Source organism: Microcebus murinus, chromosome 29 (genome assembly GCF_040939455.1).
Source record: "Microcebus murinus isolate Inina chromosome 29, M.murinus_Inina_mat1.0, whole genome shotgun sequence".
Lineage (NCBI taxonomy): Eukaryota > Metazoa > Chordata > Mammalia > Primates > Cheirogaleidae > Microcebus > Microcebus murinus.
Window position 1 is genome coordinate 152,391 of NC_134132.1, and position 18,161 is coordinate 170,551.

The window sequence follows — 18,161 nt, forward strand, 5'->3', positions numbered from 1 at the left end:
TTTCAAGAAAAAAGGTAAGTAAATTTATGGATGCTAATTCTGTAACACTGGTAAGAAGAAGTTTTTTAAATTTTAATTTAAGGGTTTTATGTTTGTTTTTTATTTGTTGCAACCTCAAAAGACTAAATGGTATGATGTACATGGAGAAACTCAAAAAATAGGTTAGGTGTGTGGCTCAAGCCTATAATCCTAGCACTTTGGGAGGCTGAGGTGGGAGGATCACTTGAGGTCAGTCTGAGCAACATAGCGAGACCTGTTCTTATAAAAAATTAGCTGGGAATGGTGGCTTGCACCTGTAGTCCCTGCTACTAAGGAGGCTGAGACAAGAAGATTGCTTGAGCTCAGGAGTTTGAGGTTGCTGTGAGCTAGGCTGACGCCACGGCACTCACTCTATCCTGGGCAACAAAGCAAGACTCTGTCTCAAAAAAAAAAAAATATATATATATATATATATACAGAAAAAATTAGCTGGACATGGTGGCGATGCCTGTAGTCTTGGCTACTCCGGAGGCTGAGGCAGGAGGGTTGCCTGAGCCCAGAAGTGTGAGGTTGCTGTGAGCTAGGCTGACGCCCACGGCACTCTAGCCCGGGCAACAAAGTGAGACTCTGTCTCAAAAAAAAGAAAGGAAGAAACTCAATATTAAGCAGTTATTCTTAGCCTTTTTTTCCCTGGAATCTTAATATTAACAAGGACAATTTTGAAATTGACAACGAAAGATAATGTTTCATATATGAGGAAGAATATCATGCAGTTGATTCCGAAGGTGAGTTAAAATTCACACCAAAGGATATTTTGACTAGCATCCTGGAAGATTCCATTGATTATCAAATTTGCTCTGGGGTTCTGGACCAGGTATTCCACTACTGGATCATGGATAGCTTCATTTGTGATGTAGACCAAGTCACCCAACTGATTTTGGATTTTAATTTTCTGGTTTCTGAAATTAGAGAGTTAGGCTAAATGACGGGTTTCTTAACACTGAAGCTTAAAAGTATGTCATGAAATAGTTTATGCTGTGAGCAGGCATACATGTATATGTACAGCTGTGAACAAATGAATTTCAAATAAACAGTGAATTCTACAAAATGGATTCTAACATTAGCAAATGCGCCGAGTCTTCTCTGAGCCAACCATAAACTATAAAACTTTATAAACATAAGCAATAAAAGCAAAGTAGAATCTAAACCAAAATAACGTTCTCCAAAGTCATGTTAATCAAATCAGGTGATGCATCAATGAAGATCATATGGCTGAAAGAGAAGAAAAAACATAAAACAGTTTAGATGCTCTGAAGAAGAGTATTGGCTTTAACCCAGGTTCATCACAGGGAGGACCTGAGAGATGACAATGAGCGGTTTCTGTGGTGGAGAAATTTATTCGAGAATACTACTTCTTGCGGGAAGAGCGGTGATTAAATTCGGCACTTAAAGGAGTGAAAACAGGTAAGACGCGAACGCACGTGCACACACAGAGGGGGACGCGGGAAAGGCAGATGCGAAAATGGAAGTGAATTAAATTCAAATACAGTGAAACCGTTGATGGACGGTGTAAGATCTAAAACAATACAGCAAGAACGGCAGTGCTGAAGAAACGGTAAAGGGCGATGAACGAGTCTTATCTCGCTGGGCACCTGAAGAAAGAATCCTGTCTTCCCACCGCGCTTGCTAAAAGGCGGAGCGCACACGATTGAGAGGTCGCCTCAGGGGCTCTGAGGAGGCTGCGCGGCTTCTCGCGCCGGGCCGGCGGGGGCGGGGGCGCTCGGCGGGGCGGGGCGGGGGCGCTCGGCGGGGCGGGGCCGGAGACGGGGGGGGGGGGGGCGGGGAAGGGGGGGCGCTCGGCGGGGCGGGGCCGGAGACGGGGGGGCGGGACGGGGGGTCGGAAGGGGGGGCGCGGGACGGGGCGGGGGCGCTCGGCAGAGCGGAGGCGGAGCGGGGGAGGGGGCTCTCAGAGGGGCGAGGCGGAGCGGGGGCGAGGCGGAGCGGGGGCGGGGCGCTCGGAGGAGCGAGGCGGGGCGGGGGCCCTCGGAAGGGCGGGGGCGTGGCCGGAGACGCGGGGCGGGGGCGCTTGGAGGGGCGGGGCGGGGCGGGGCCGCTCAGAGGGACGGGATGGGGCGGGGCACGGCGGGGCGGGGCGGGGCACGGCGGGGCGGGGAGGGGAGGGGCGGGGCCGCGCTCGGTGGGCCGTTTCCCGGGAAACGCGCTCGCTGGGCGCCAGGGTCCCGGGGCTGCCCAGAGAGGAGCAAGCGCGGGGCCGCCCGGAGGCCCCAGGCGGTGCCCCTGCGAGCCGGCGCGGTGGGCCCAGCGCCGCGTCGCGCCGCCCGGCCGGAAGCCCGCGGGGAGCGCACGGGGCGGCCGCCGGCGGCGCACCGCTCGCCGGGTACCTGTGGCGGCGCCCTGCCTGCGACGCCCGCGAGCCGCGAAGCCGAGCGCACGGTGGCCAAGCCCGTTTGCTAAGGGACGCGACGGAGCCAGCGGCCCGCGGATACGCAGCGCAGAGCCGACGCCCGGTAAGTAAAACGGCGCCCGCGCGGGGTCTTGTAGGCCCCTGGGGAACTCGAGGGCGAGGACCAGCCCTTTCTGTTTGGGTGTTGGGGGTGTGCTGTTGTCAGATGTTGGAGGGAACAATTCTTGTTTGCTGTCGTTTTCTCAAGTCGGCCGAAGGGCTTTCTTTTGTGGGCTGTGTTAGCACGCTTGAGGTGCTGAGACTCCTCGGTCCGACTGCCTGGAGAATGTCCAACCTGCTTCAAGGTTGAGGCTGTGGCCTTTTTACTTATCAGGACCAGCTTATCTCACCCTTGTTACCTCACTCTAGACTCCGGTGTGGTTTGTTGCCCCAAAAGATTAACAGCAGGAAGCCACTCTTTCCTTTACCCTCCTAGCAAGAAATCAACCTGTTTTCACTGAAAGGCTAAAACTTTCCCCAGCCCCTGTATAAGGGGCCTCCACTTCACAGTTCCTGCTGCTACACGTGTAGTTCTCGTCTACTTTTCACAAAGTAAACAATGAAACGTTTCAATTAAGCAAGTGCCTGTGTGTCTTCTTTGTGCTAAGGAGCCATGGGGACAGGAGATGCAAATGTGAATTAAATATAGTTTCTATCATACAGGAGTTCAAAATCCAGTGGATCAGAATATACCTAAACAAGTACAGTAATTAGGTAGTGTGATTCGTGCTAAACTAATAATGTGAGCAAAGTGACTGAATCACGTGGTATATTTTCTAAGATATGAAGGTCTTTAGAATTATAATCCTGTTGACTACACGTTGCCTTTTTTTTGTTTGTTTTTTAGGACTTCTATAGAAGGTATTACCGATTAAGTGGAAAACAGTCGGTGACCTAGGTGTCCTGGGGTCTGTGCCCAAAGTTCCTGGGCTGAATGTGGAAGTTGGCATTCACATCTGTTCCTGCCTGTTTCTAGTATGTCTTCTTGTACAGCAGAAATTGGAAAGCTGTAAACATCTTCCAGACTCTCTTTCAGCTAGAGTTTTGGATGTAAAATTAGGGTCTGGCAAGTAGATCACTTGCCTGAGACTTCAGAGGCAGGATGAAGCAGAGGCTATCTTCCTGTTTTTTTGTTTTGACTATTTTCTGCTAGCAAGGAAGCTCCAAGAGATGCCATTGTCCAGTCTCCAGAATTGTGTGTATTGGGAGGTGCTTGGCAGCAGGGACAGCCAGACTCAGCACTGCTGTGCTGAATCACCAGCTGTGTAGCTGTGGAGAGGCAGTTGAGGGAGGTGGTGAACATGTTCTGTGTGCCCTGCCCAAACAGTTTCTAGGTCATAGCTACAGTGGTTCCTGAACTCCATAGGCCCTGCCTGTGGAGCTTCCTGACTGGCAAAAATGGTACATTCCTTGATGGTTCAGTTGCTAGTGTTCTACAAGCCATTCCTGGGGGCTCAGCCTGAGCCCTATACTTCTTGCCCTTTAACAATCTCGTGAACACTTAATTCCCTGTATAAAATCTCTTTCTGCTTAAAATACCTGGAATGGTTTCTGTTTCTGCATTGACTCTGATTAATATGCTTTTATATAGCCTCTAAGAGTTACCTAAACCTAATGTCTTCAGTTTCTTTAGTTGGGAGATGAAACCATGAGATTAGATCTAGAGATCTGTGGTACTTTGAATGCCTTTAATTGGGCTAGGCCACAGATCCCACATTGCCTATCACCTGCCTGTCCCCTGAAAGCATTTATTACCTATAGATTAGATCCGTAAAGTCTCTTGCTTTACAAGTATATGGTGAAACATTTCATTTAGAAATATTTACAAAATATTTTGTGTAACATGAGATTGTCAACCTATTATTTATTGGTACTAGTGATAATTTATATGCTGTTTCTCTTAGGTACAATACAAACTTCAGTGATAGAACATATTTTTCCTCTGGGGAAAAGGGTTTATATCTTTTTCACACAAAGCCTGGAAACACAGTATTTGGGAAAATGGAGCTGTCTGTATATGCACTTGTGTAATGAGGGAGTGTTCTCGGTATTTTATAGGCATGTGTCAAACATGTTAAGGAGGTTAGGTGCAGTGGCTCACACCTGTAATCCTGGCACTCTGGGAGGCCAAGGTGGGAGGATTGCTTGAGCTCAGGAGTTCAAGACCAGCCTAAGCAAGAGTGAGACCCATCTCTACCCAAAACAGAAAAAATTAGCCAGATAGAAAAAAAAAAATTAACCAGGCATGGTGGCCTGAGCCTGTAGTCCCAGCTGCTTGGGAGGCTAAAGCAGGAGGATCACTTGAGCCCAAAAGTTTGAGGTTGCAGTGAGCTAGGCTGATGGCACAGCACTCTAGCCTGGGCAACAGATCGAGACTCTGTCTCAAAAAAAACAAAAAAAGAAAACATGTTAAGGAAACTACAATTATGATTAATTCTAGAATTTTTTTTTTTTTTTTTTTTTTGAGACAGAGTGTCGCTTTGTTGCACAGGCTAGAGTGAGTGCCGTGGCGTTAGCCTAGCTCACAGCAACCTCAGACTCCTGGGCTCAAGCAATCCTGCCTCAGCCTCCCGAGTAGCTGGAACTACAGGCATGCGCCACCACGCCCGGCTAATTTTTTCTATATATATATTAGTTGGTCAATTAATTTCTTCTAGTTATAGTAGAGACGGAGGTCTCACTGTTGCTCAGGCCGGTTTCGAACTCCTGACCGAGCAATTCACCCGCCTCGGCCTCCCAGAGTGCTAGGATTACAGGCATGAGCCAATGCCCCCGGCCTTAATTCTAGGATTTTTAACCGCCTTATAAAATTACTAAGTACATTTTGTCAACATAATAAAATTTCCTTTTAAAGAAATTAATTTTTAATTTGCTTTTGTGTATCTTATATGAAAGACTAACAAGTTTGAATTTACTAGTGTCCTTTACCTCTGCTCGTTAATGTAGCACATGCATGGTGCCTTTCTCAAAGAATATCTTATAAAACGAAAATAAAGCAGTAGGAGTACTATGTTGGGACTCCATGGTGTACTGAGTACCGTCAGGATTTGGAGGACACAGGCATCATTGATGTTAGAGGACATAAAAACAAAAACAAAAACTTATCCCCAAAACTGGGCCCCAATTGATGGTTAGTAGTCAATGACGGGTAAAACTCTCCGTAGGGGGTGACCTAAGACAGGCACAACCATGGGGGTCAGGGGGGAGCTGCCGCCTGGGATTGAGACCAAAAAGCACTTCAAATGGCTTCATTGTTTTATGTTGCCTATCTCAGCCTTGGCCTTTGAGCACCTTAACTTTAGTAACTGTTTGAGGTCTAAAAACATGGGACCATTGTTCCCTTGTGATACAACTCCAAAATTTACTGATATCGCTGCTGTGCTCAGTTGCTCACATACAAAAAACTAACCTTGGGTCTGGGGGGTATAAAAATAAAGCGACTGGTGTATTAGACACTCAAGTCATTGTCACCTCCTTGTGTGTCTTTGTCATTATTTATGTTCTGTGTTCATCCCCCATCCTGTAATCAGGCCATGTCAGTTGCCATTCTGCAGATAAAGAAACTTGTCTGCGCTGGTTAAGTCACTGGCTCCAAATGTCCCAACCAGGAGGCAATAGCTCAAGGGTTTACACTGAAGGTTTCCATCTCTGTTTTCCTCCCATTGTGCCACGTTGTGCATGTTATCCTTTAGTTAATATGAATGTGCATAGAATTCCCTGTATGTACCTTCCTTTTCACACCTTGTTCTTAGCTTATGTGGAGGTTTTATTTTTGCCTGGAATGGTCTTCTGTAGTTTCTTTGCAAGTGTAATTCATCTTTCAAATCTTGATTATAGCATCATCTGACCCCAGCCACGCAGGGCAATACGTCCTCTACTTCTATTTAACTCTATGCCTACACTTCTCGCATCATAATTAAATTAAGACAATGCTAGCTGCTGTAACAGATAAAATCCAAAATCTCAGTAACTAAACACCGCACAAGCTTATTTCTTATTCATGTAATATCCAATCAGGTGTTCAGTTGGTGGCCTTCTCTTTAGTGATTCAGGAACCGAAACTCCTTTTGTATTATGGCTTTGTTATCCCCTAAGACTTTGAAGTCCTTAGTTTCCAGGCAGTAGACAGAAAAAGAGAGCATATAGGGAGAATTACCTGAGAGGTTTGTTATGGACAAGGACTAGAAATAACATTCATTGTCTATGCCCACATCCCATTGGCCAGACCTCAGTCACATGCCACACTGATCTCCCAGGGAGACTGAGAAGTATCAACCATGGGCCTGGGCAGCAGAGGGAACTAGTTTGGTGAACACATATTTTTCTCTGTCCCTCCCTGAAAAGACTGACACTGCATTTTAGTCATCTTTGTGTCTCTTGTCCCTTATACACCATAGAAACCCAGTATAAGTTCAGTACACTTCACTGATTGTTAAAGGATGGGGTTGCTAGCTCATGTTTCTAAAATTGAAACTTGCCATAGTTTATTATAATTGCTTAGGAAGTTTCTATCATTCCTGACTAGATTACAAGCTTTGAGCACAGGAACTATGTAAGACTGTTCACTTCTGAATCCCCAGCACAGCTGTGTTTCCCTGAAAATAAGACAGGGTCTTATATTTATTTTTCCTCAGGAAGACACCTAGGGCTTATTTTCAGGGGATGTGCTATTTTCCCCTCAAAGTCTCAGCTTGCAGCACGCACAGGATGGCCGGGACCTGACAGGGGAGCTGACCTTGTTGGTGGAGCCGTCCGCACCTTTCAGTCACCTCTGGGACAGTAGCTGTCACGACGGGGTGTGGGGCGCGGTGTCAACGCCATTACGAGATGGCGCCTGTTTCCGGCTTTGCCTAGAGCAGTAAACAAGTTCAGCGCACGCGCAATTGTCGGTTACCCTGTGGCGCAAGCATGCAAATGAAGGATCCTACTATGGACCAATGCTTTGGTGGCTAGACAGCTGAGCGGCCTATCCCAGCTTAGGGGTTGTGCTTCTAGGGTATATAGCAGCCTACGTGCTGCCGGGCTGGGTCTTCCGCATCATGTAAGTCTAAAGGGAACCCCATTAAAGCACTGTCAGAAGAACTCCAGTTGCCGCGTCTTCCTTGCTGGCGAGGCGGGCGCGACAACGGGGTGTATGAGAAGGGCTGCTCTTGTTCTTTCCCGCTTGACAACCACATGCATGGGCTGTGCAGATGCCCTGCGCAGCCACGCCCGTCACTAGGGCTGATTTTCATAGCCACACCCATCACCCGGGCTGATTTTCATTGCCACGCCCATCACCCAGGCTGATTTTCATAGCCATGCCCATCACCAGGGCTGATTTTCATAGCCATGCCCATCACTAGGGCTGATTTTCATAGCCACGCCCACCACCTGAGCTGATTTTCATAGCCACGCCCATCACCAGGGCTGATTTTCATAGACACGCCCATTACCCGGGCTGATTTTCATAGACACGCCCATCACCAGGGCTGATTTTCATAGATACGCCCATCACCAGGACTGATTTTTCATAGCCACGCCCATCACCAGGACTGATTTTCATAGCCACGCCTGTCACCGGGGCTGATTTTCGGGGTAGGGCTTCTATTGCGCGCATGCTTAAACATCCTGCTGGGGCTTATTTTCTAGGAAACATGGTAGCTCTTTATTTGAATGAATGAATGAAAAAATACTCAGAGAAAAGAAGGAGAAAGTTTGTGTGGAGTTAGGTAATACTAACTGAGAAGGTTACTAATTGAGAAGGTTAGATTTTGAATTACTACTATTATTTATTTATTTTTTTGAGACAGAGTCTCACTTTGTTGCCCAGGCTAGAGTGAGTGCCGTGGCGTCAGCCTAGCTCACAGCAACCTCAAACTCCTGGGCTCAAGCAATCCTGCCTCAGCCTCCCAAGTAGCTGGGACTACAGGCATGCACCACCATGCCCAGCTAATTTTATATATATATATATTAGTTGGCCAATTAATTTTTTTCTATTTTCAGTAGAGACGGGGTCTCGCTCTTGCTCAGGCTGGTTTCAAACTCCTGACCTCCAGCAATCCGCCCGTCTCGGCCTCCCAGAGTGCTAGGTGACAACTATTATTAATAATAGAATTTCACCCAGTGGAAAAAGCGTTGATAGTGGTGTTTTGTTATTGTTGTTGTTTTGTTTGTGTCATGAGTAGAAGTTTAGAAAACAATCAAATGTTTATGAGCCCAAGTTTTTTTCATTCAATATTCAAATATTACAATTGAATTTTGGGGGGTAGAGAAGGAGAAATATGTAATCATTTAATTTATATAATTTCTATTGACTAAAAGAATGGCAATGAAAACCTTAGCATTAATATTTAGCTTCTAAAATTTTATTTTCTGGACATTTTTGAGAAATTCCAATACAGCAGCATTGTTGTGATTGTTCATTCTCTGTGAAGATTCTGCCTTGTATCAAGAAACTAGAGAGATAGAGGCCAAAGGTTACAATCCAAAGCTTCCTCATCAGAGCTTCTCAGAGCTGGTTCTGCATCAAAATCACCTGCTGTATTGGTTGGGATGCTTTTGGCTGCAAATAATAGGATATTCAGCCAAAAGTCCCTTCAAAAATATGAATTTACTTTCTCATACAGCAAGACATCTGAAGGTAAGTGAATCCGGGATTTGTTCAATAGTTCAGCGATATCAGGGCTGTATGTTGCTTTTTGTGATTAGCTAATTCTAACTTTTCTTCATAAGTGAATGATGGCTGCTAGAATGGTTCTGAGAAGCGTAGTCTACAACTGCAAGTCCTCTCCCCACCATGCATACAGAAGAGGGGAGGTTTTCCCTCTTGCTTCTGTCTTTTTATTAGGAAGGAAAATCTTACCCAGTGGCCTCTAATAGCCTTGCCGACAAATTCCACTGGCAAGTGAAATTGAAGCATGCTCATCCCTAAACCAACAAGTGGCAAAGAGGCATGGTGTTACCGAGAATAATTTAGACTCATCATAATTTATCCCTAGGGCTGGGGAAGAGACCCACTGGCATACCTAAACCAGTGGCATTTAGATAAGCAATAGGTCATGTCTGCCACACATGGGGAAAATTCAATCTCTGGAGATTCTGATTTTAGTAGGCCTAGAAAAAATATTTTGAATTTTCAATAAATATATTTGCCCTCAGTGACGAGAGAGACTAGAAAGGAGTGAAGCAAGTACTGGGTCTTTTCTTACTTAGGGACAATTTCCTTTTATTCATATCTCATATATAGTGTTTTACTTCATGGTGAGTCATCCAAATCACTAGGTCAGTTAACCAAATAAAATAGCAGTTGTTTGGTAACTTGAGCCACGCAGTTGTCACACTTAACACTTTCAGATAAGCTAGTTCTCATTCAGTGAAATGGTCTTAGTCATTTCAGTATTTTAATTCTGACAAAAAGTTGTAAGCTCTGCTCTGCAGCCTGATCTGAATTCCTCACTGCTGCATAGGGCTCCTTTTAGGAAACGAGCATTTGATAAGCAGAGTCCAGAAACTAGAATATTTTTGTATTTTCTGTATGTTCAGTATGAGACTGAAAGCTTATACTTTCAACACATAAAAGGATGAACACCAAAGGTAGGAGATTGTTATTGTTACTTTATAGAATATTTAATAAACAATCATGGTGATGCTTTTTCAAAGGCATGAATACAGCCTATAGAGTACTCCAGCAATGTGTTAGTTCATTTGTGCTGCTATAGCAAAATCCCACAAACTGAATAATTTATAAATAATAGAAATGTATTTCACACCATTCTGGAGGTTGGGAAGTCCAAGATCAGGGTGCCAGCAGATTTGATGTCTGCTCTTTGCTTGCAAAAAGGCACCTTGCTGCATCCTCACCTGGAGGAAGGGTTGAAGGCTATGTCCTCACATGGCAGGGAAAGAGCATAAGAGCCTAGGCAGCGGGCAGCTTTCAACTTCTTTTATAAGGGCCCTAATCCCCTTCATGAAGGTGGAGCACTGGTGACTTAATTTTGCCATTTGAAACAGGCAACATTTTTTTTCTACTATGGGAAACAGGCAACATTTTTTTTCTAATAAAAACTGTATTAGTTTTTTGGGGGTTTTTCTTGTTTGTTTGTTTTTTTGAGACAGAGTCTCGCTTTGTTACCCAGGTTAAAGTGAATGCCATGGCGTCAGCCTCGCTCACAGCAACCTCAATCTCCTGGGCTCAAGCAATCCTCCTGCCTCAGCCTCCCGAGTAGCTGGGACTACAGGCGTGTACCACCATACCTGGCTAATTTTTTCTATATATATTAGTTGGCCAATTAATTTCTTTCTATTTTTAGTAGAGACGGGGCTCGCTCTTGCTCAGGCTGGTTTCGAACTCCTGACCTCGAGCAATCCGCCCATCTCGGCCTCCCAGAGTTGTGTATCAGTTTAAATAATGCATTATCTTGATTGAGAAATAGAAAAAAATCTGTTGTTTCTGTGTATAGGCGTGAACTAATGCCTTCTCTTAGGGGTTGGGAACCTGTGGCCTTAATCACTTCCTAAAGGCCCTACCTCTTAATCCCATCACCTTGGGGGTTAAGTTCTAACATAGGGATTTTGGAGGAACACAAACATTCAAACCATAGCAAGCAGTATGTGTAAATTCTTTTTTTTTTTTTTTTTTGAGACAGAGTCTCACTTTGTTGCCCAGGCTAGAGTGAGTGCCGTGGTGTCAGCCTCGCTCACAGCAACCTCAATCTCCTGGGCTCAAGCAATCCTCCTGCCTCAGCCTCCCGAGTAGCTGGGACTACAGGTATGTGCCACCATGCCTGGCTAATTTTTCGTATATATTTTTAGTTGGTCAATTAATTTCTTTCTATTTTTAGTAGAGACAGGGTCTCGCTCTTGCTCAGGCTGGTTTTGAACTCCTGACCTCGAGTGATCCGCTCGCCTTGGCCTCCCAGAGTGCTAGGATTACAGGCGTGAGCCACCACGCCCGGCCAGTATGTGTAAATTCTTAATAAGATTACCCCATTAAATGTCAGTTTGTCTGTATTACAGACAAAAAATAACAAGAATTACCAGTCTTTATCTGTGCAATGATCTTTTATCAGTAATTGAAATGAAAGCAGTAAGCCTATTTTACTTGACCAAGATCCTGTGGATATTTGCAAATTGATAGTTCTTTTATTTCCTCTGGAATATTACAGAAAGCATTTAAAAACATTTAGATTAGTAAGATAACCTGAAAAAAGAAGGCTGATTTAACAAATATCTCCCTATATGTGAAAGCGTATTTACAGAAGTGGTTTCCGGGAACAGGGTTGAATAGACAGGGCTCTTGCAGTTCCACCTTAATCTGTTCCATTGGTAGGATTTAAGGATAAGTTTTCATTTGATGAAAGATATTTAAAAAATACTACTGTAGATGATTCTAGGCAGTTCTCCATCTTTTTCAAAAACTGCAAAAACAAAAAATGACCTTAAATTGTGGCAGGTAGAATTAAGTTACCTTAAATCAAATCACTACAATGTATCTATGAAAAATATTACCAAGGAAACCTAGATCATTTCATTTCTCTAAAGCTTTAAGAATTGCATAGATTATTTTTAAATGTATTTAAAATTGCATAAGAATCCTACTCAATCTTAACAATATAGAAAATAAAAATGAAAGTCCAACCACTGCAATTCCATTTCCCTTCCCAAAGGCAACTACTGGTAACAGACTTTTTTTCCTGTTTACTTACATGCACATACATATAGAAGACTGCTCATATTCTTGATCTGTTAAGTATAGTTTTCTCTCAGGTATGGAGGAAAGATTAAGGAAAATTTTTCCAAGTTCACAGCTCTATAATTTTGGTGGTATATGTCCCTACTACTGGTAAATAAAGTTCAAATTAAACCAAGATAGTTTCTAACTATGTGAATCACTCCTGTAGGAAATTCTAAATGTTGGATATGCTAAAGAGGAGCATGAATGGTCTACAGCCTTTGCATATATTTTTAGAAAACACCTGACCTACTAACCTATGAGTTGGCATTCACAACCGTCACAACAGCCAAGTCCCTTAACTTAGGTCAAACCTCACTCTTCTATTGAAATCTATGTTTGAGCTATAGGACTTTGATTAAATTCATGTTATTTACTGAATTCATGAGATCTACAAAATTTTGCCGTTTGAAACAGGCCACTTTTTTTTCTAATAGGGGTTGTGTATCAGTTTAAATAATGCATTATCTTGGACACTGGCCCAGCTGCCACCTAGACTCGGAGCTCCATCCAAGCCTCCAGGGAAGACATCCCAGCCATGGCCCTGCAGAAAATCTGTGCCCAGGAAATCCTGGACTCCAGAGGCAACCCTTCCACGTTGGGGTTGCATGTCCTTGGCCACGTGTAAGGCAGGAGCAGCTGAGAAGGGGGCCCCACTCTGCCGCCACATTGCAGATCTTTTTTTTTTTTTTTTTCTGGGATAGATTCTTACTCTGTTGCCTGGGCTAGAGTGAGTGCCATGGCATCAGCCTAGCTCACAGCAACCTCAATCTCCTGGGCTCAAGTGATCCTCCTGCCTCAACCTCCTGAGTAGCTGGGACTACAGGCATGTTGCCACCATGCCTGGCTAATTTTTTCTATGTGTTTTTTTAGTTGGCCAATTAATTTGTTTCTATTTTTTAGTAGAGATGGGGTCTTGCTCTTGCTCAGGCTGGTCTCAAACTCCTGACCTCGAGCGATCCACCCCTCTCGGCCTCCCAGAGTGCTAGGATTACAGGTGTGAGCCACCGATGGGCCCCACATCACAGATCTTGCCAGAAACCCTTACCTCATATTCCCAGTGCCTGTGAGTGCAGCTGCTCCAGCCAGATCTCACCAGCCAGACCGAGCTGCGCCACCCAGTGAGGGGTGCTTAAGCAGCCCCTTGAAAATCCACCTTCCAGACCCAGCTCCAAAGAGGCAGTTTCCTGAAATCCAATCTGTCCTGCTGTGGTCCAGGCCCTCACTCTGTCCCCCATTCCCAACCTTCCCCGCAGCCTCTCTGTGCTTCGTTCCTGTGCCACGTGACTGGGTTCCTTCACACTCCAACCTAGGCTCAGTAACTCCAACTGCATTCCGCCCTGCACCCCAACCCCCAAATCAGATTGAGAACTTCACAGCAAGGATCGCAGCATTCCTTTGTATCCTCTTGAGTCCTATTAAACTAATGCCCTCTTAAAAATACAAAAATAAACAATGCATTATCTTGATTGAGAAGCAGAAAAAATCTTTTTATGCATAGGCATGAACTAATGCCTTCTGGTAAGGGTGGGAACCTGTGGCCTTAAGGCCAAATGTGGTCTTCTAGGTCCTTAAGAGCAGCCTTTTGACTGAATCCAAATTTTACAGAACAAATCCTTTTATTGAAAGGGGTGCAGTAGAGAAAGATGAAGCTTTTCTTGCCTCCTTTGGTGGTTAAAAAAGCACAATCTTGATATCAGAAGGCTGCAGGTTCCACCAATTAGTTATACAACCTAAATGGGTTAATAATTCTTTTCTTATAATAAACTCCATGACATTTGCAATAATAGGAGAGAGTAAAGCTAAAGATGATGTAAGGTAGGCCGGGCACGGTGGCTCACGCCTGTAATCCTAGCACTCTGGGAGGCCAAGGCGGGCGGATCGCTGGAGGTCAGGAGTTTGAAACCAGCCTGAGCAAGAGCGAGACCCGCGTCTCTACTATAAATAGAAAGAAATTAATTGGCCAACTAAAAATATATAGAAACAATTAGCCGGGCGTGGTGGTGCATGCCTGTAGTCCCAGCTATTCGGGAGGCTAAGGCAGTAGGATCGCTTGAGCCCAGGAGATTGAGGTTGCTGTGAGCTAGGCTAATGCCACGGCACTCACTCTAGCCTGCTCAACAAAGTGAGACTCTGTCTCAAAAAAAAAAAAAAAAGATGTAAGGTAGAAAATAAAAATACTCATATTTGCTTTTGGAATGTGTTTTCAAACTTACAGTTGAATAGAGGCATATTTGAATGGGATTTTAAACAAAATATTGTAGCAGAAACTGTAAAAAATATGTAGTGATTTGGTAGAAATGACATGAAATCAAAGATATAGATTCAAGAACTATCTTATTTCACAAATTTTTATACAGTTTTACTATGAAGCTTGGCTGATATTGGTTGTGTTAGAAGAGCTATTAATATTTAGGTTCTCTAGGCTTTAGTTTTCTCATTTGAATATTAAAGAGATAGGACTAGGTAAATTAAAGGCCTTCCCAACTTTTATTATTCCATTAATCTATGATTCCTAGTTAGTTAGAAATCATCTGGTTTCTCTGTGTTTCCCCCACTATTCAATTTTTCCATCCCAGACACCACACATCTCAGATAAATTCTTAATAGCTGTCTTGAACCTTCCCCAGTATTAAAGAAGTAGTTTAGTGTTTGGATTTTGAAAGACTGCCATGAATACAATGAAAAAATAATTAATGTACATTACCTACAATATTTCATTTTACCAGCACTGTTGAAAAACAAAACATTTCACTAGGCCGGGCGCTGTGGCTCACGCCTGTAATCCTAGCTCTTGGGAGGCCGAGGCGGGCGGATTGCTCAAGGCCAGGAGTTCAAAACCAGCCTGAGCAAGAGCGAGACCCCCTCTCTACTATAAACAGAAAGAAATTAATTGGCCAACTGATATATATATAAAAAATTAGCCGGGCATGGTGGCGCATGCCTGTAGTCCCAGCTACCCGGGAGGCTGAGGCAGAAGGATCACTCAAGCCCAGGAGTTTGAGGTTGCTGTGAGCTAGGCTGACGCCACGGCACTCACTCTTGCCTGGGCAACAAAGTGAGACTCTGTCTCAAAAAAAAAAAAAAAAACATTTCACTAAATGAATTTTCTGAATAATTGACCCCATTTTATTGAATACAAAATTTTCGTTTAACATCCTCTTTAAAGAAAATTTCTAAATTGTACTATATAATGTAATGCCTTTTTTCTTTCTTTTTTTTTATATCTGAATTCCAAAGGAACAGCTGAGTGTAATGCCTTTTAAAACAGAAAATATAGTCATAATTTTTTCTTTCAGTTTTCTTGAAGATGCAGAATCACCTCTCTAAACATCTGCTGTTATCCAGGAGACCCTTCAGGGCCAAGTCAGTCACGAAGGTTCTTATTGAGGACTCATTTGGTGGCACGTGACAGAAACCCAACTCAAACCGGGTTAATAAAAGGAATTTATTGGCTCACCTAACCAAAAAGTAGCTGCTTCCAGATGTACCAACAATGTGGTTATTAATTTGGAGTTTTCTCTCTCTCTTTTCAGATTGAAAATCTGCTTTGCTCTGTGGTCACTTAATTCTTTGGAAGCCTTTTCCTGGGTATCGGAATGATTTTCACAGATTTTCAAGTCTGGGTTTAGTCACCCCAACAGAAAGAGAGCTCTTCCCTATTGGTTCCAGCAGGCACCCCAAGCTGACTCTCATTGGCCAGGTATGGGCTGCATGCTCATGCCTGGAACTGCTGATGAAATGGGAGGAGTTCCCTCACTGACCAGGGCTGCCCTCTTCTCTGGAGCAGAGGTAGGGTGGCTGGGGAGGAGAGGCTGACAGTCGCCATGATCATGTGGTTGGAGAACAGGGGAGGCATGGAATCCACAAAAGAAAATTAGTGTGTGCTGTTAGCAAAAAAGGAGAGTTAAAGGTGCTTGGCAGGCCAAGACTACAAATATTATATCCCCTATGGAAATATATTATCTCGCATTTTGTGGTCTGAGGTTACTATCTTTTTGATCTCTTTCACTGTGAGCTATCACTCCTGGTGCTCTCAGTTTGCCTCTATTATAGCAATCTCTTCCTGCATTTTAATTTATAACATCTTATCTTCTGAGGGTTTGGAAACCAAATGAGCAAAGTTATTAGACTTGTTTTCAAAATGAGAGTTAATGGGCTCTGAGTGAGGCCTTCAGAGCCTCTCTAAGTGTAAGAAGTATAAAGTTTCTACCAAGGATTCCATGACATTCCTTATGGCCCTTTAAAGGTCATGTTTGCATGTTTCTTTGCCATAACTGCCTTCTTACTAGAGGACATACTATTGTAATTTCAAGGCCCAATTGCTATGAATAATAAATGCCATGAACATGATTGCTTTAAGTAAAGCTAATATTTTTGTGATTTTCCCAAATTTAAGTAAGTTTGTGAAATGAGACAGGTGGTCTAAATGGTCTTTTGGAAATAGAAACACTCCAGAGAATAAAAGCTGACTCATTTTAAGTTTTTTTTACTGGACTTATTAAAGGACTGGTATTTTATTTTACCTTTTCTTTCTGCGGTACCTCTTTGACGTCAAATAAATACTTTGGCATCCATCCTGGAGATTATGGGAGAATGGGGAAGTTTTTCTGGAACACAAAACTAGATAAATCTCCACAGATAGCATATATTGTGCCACATGCCAAGTTTTGGTTGTTTATGTTTAAAAGGACCATAGTAACATTAATAAAATAAGTTCTCGAAGAGTTCATTTATACCAATAGTTTATGTTTCCTAGGAATAACCATTTATACTTGGTTACTATTTAAAAATATTCTTTATATGTGGCAGAATTAGCTGATTTTGAGAATTTGATAAAGAAGTGATTCTAGTGACACTGCCTAAGAATTTCTATGTAATTCTCCTAATAAGAAAGATAAAGAAATGACAATGGTAAGTGTCACATCCACCTACCCAAGAAGTGGGCCTTGAAAGAAGGAGGTTAAAAATGAAGTAAAATCAATGAGATTAAAGTAGTGAATTCTTCAAAATTGAAGAGACCTTGTCCTGTGTAATAAGAAAAGCAAGAAGATTCTTAGAGATTTATGGTTATCAGGGAGAAGGAATATGAGTGGCTAACAGTCACCAACACTACTGAATGCTTACCATCTGCATAGTTAGAACTATTCTTGTCACTGTTTCGTGGATAAGGAATTTGTCACAAAGAGGGCAAGCAATAGTATATGGCAGAGCTGGATTTTGGAACCAGGTTTATCCAAGTCTGGTGCCAGCAGGTCTTGTCACCATGCTACTAGGGGTTGTTCTCTTCGGAAGGTGAAGACCCAGTGCCATGGTGCAGGATGTGACATCCAGACTCTCCCACCTGGCCTCCGTTTCTCTCAGCCTCCTGCCTCCGGCTGCAGCAAAGTTCCCTTTATGCTCAGCTGGCTGTTGCGTCTCCTTGCCTTTAGGACGAGTATTCTCCAAGCCCAACATTTTCCTGTCAAAATGACTTCCTTTCTCATTAGCAGTCTAAATTTTAGAGTAAGATTTTTAAATTTAAGAATTACATACATACACACATACGCACATATATCAATAAATAAACATATTTATTATAAATCAGATATAATAAAGACTAAACTGAAGGGTTTTTTTGTTTCATTTTTTTCAAGACAGAGTCTTGCCATGTCACACAGGTTGGAGTGCAGTGGCATGATCATGGCTCACTGTAACCTTGAAGTTCTGGGCTCAAATGATCCTCCCAACTCAGCCTCCCGAGTAGTTGGGAGGTGCATGCCGCCACCCCTGGGTAATTTTTTAATTTTTTTGTAGAGATGGGGTCCTGCTATGTTGCCTAGGCTGAGCTTGATCGAACTCTTGGCCTCAAGTGAGTCTCTTGCCTTGGACTCCTGAAGTGCTGGGATTACAGGCGTGAGCCACTGTACCCAGTCTAAACCGAAGGTTTTCTAAGATGCCATTCTGTTTGTCATTGTGTTTTGTAAGGAAGAAAAATGGTGGTGGTGGTGGAGGTGGTAGTCCTGG

At 43.6% G+C, this 18,161-nt stretch overlaps 1 protein-coding gene across 3 annotated transcripts in view; it reads left to right on the plus strand.

The window, feature by feature from the left end:
• The first annotated feature begins 2,175 nt into the window (after positions 1–2,175).
• The window catches only part of LOC109730136 (sodium/hydrogen exchanger 9B2-like), a 60,533-nt gene continuing 44,547 nt past the window's right edge, over positions 2,176–18,161 (plus strand). Inside the window, exons 1-2 of one of the 3 annotated variants that reach the window (XM_075998610.1) lie at positions 2,176–2,507; positions 15,692–15,947. The gene's annotated coding sequence lies outside the window, so the exon portion shown is untranslated. The remainder of the gene's footprint in view (positions 2,508–15,691; positions 15,948–18,161) is intronic. The other 2 variants (XM_075998611.1, XM_075998609.1) reach the window with 2 other exon arrangements.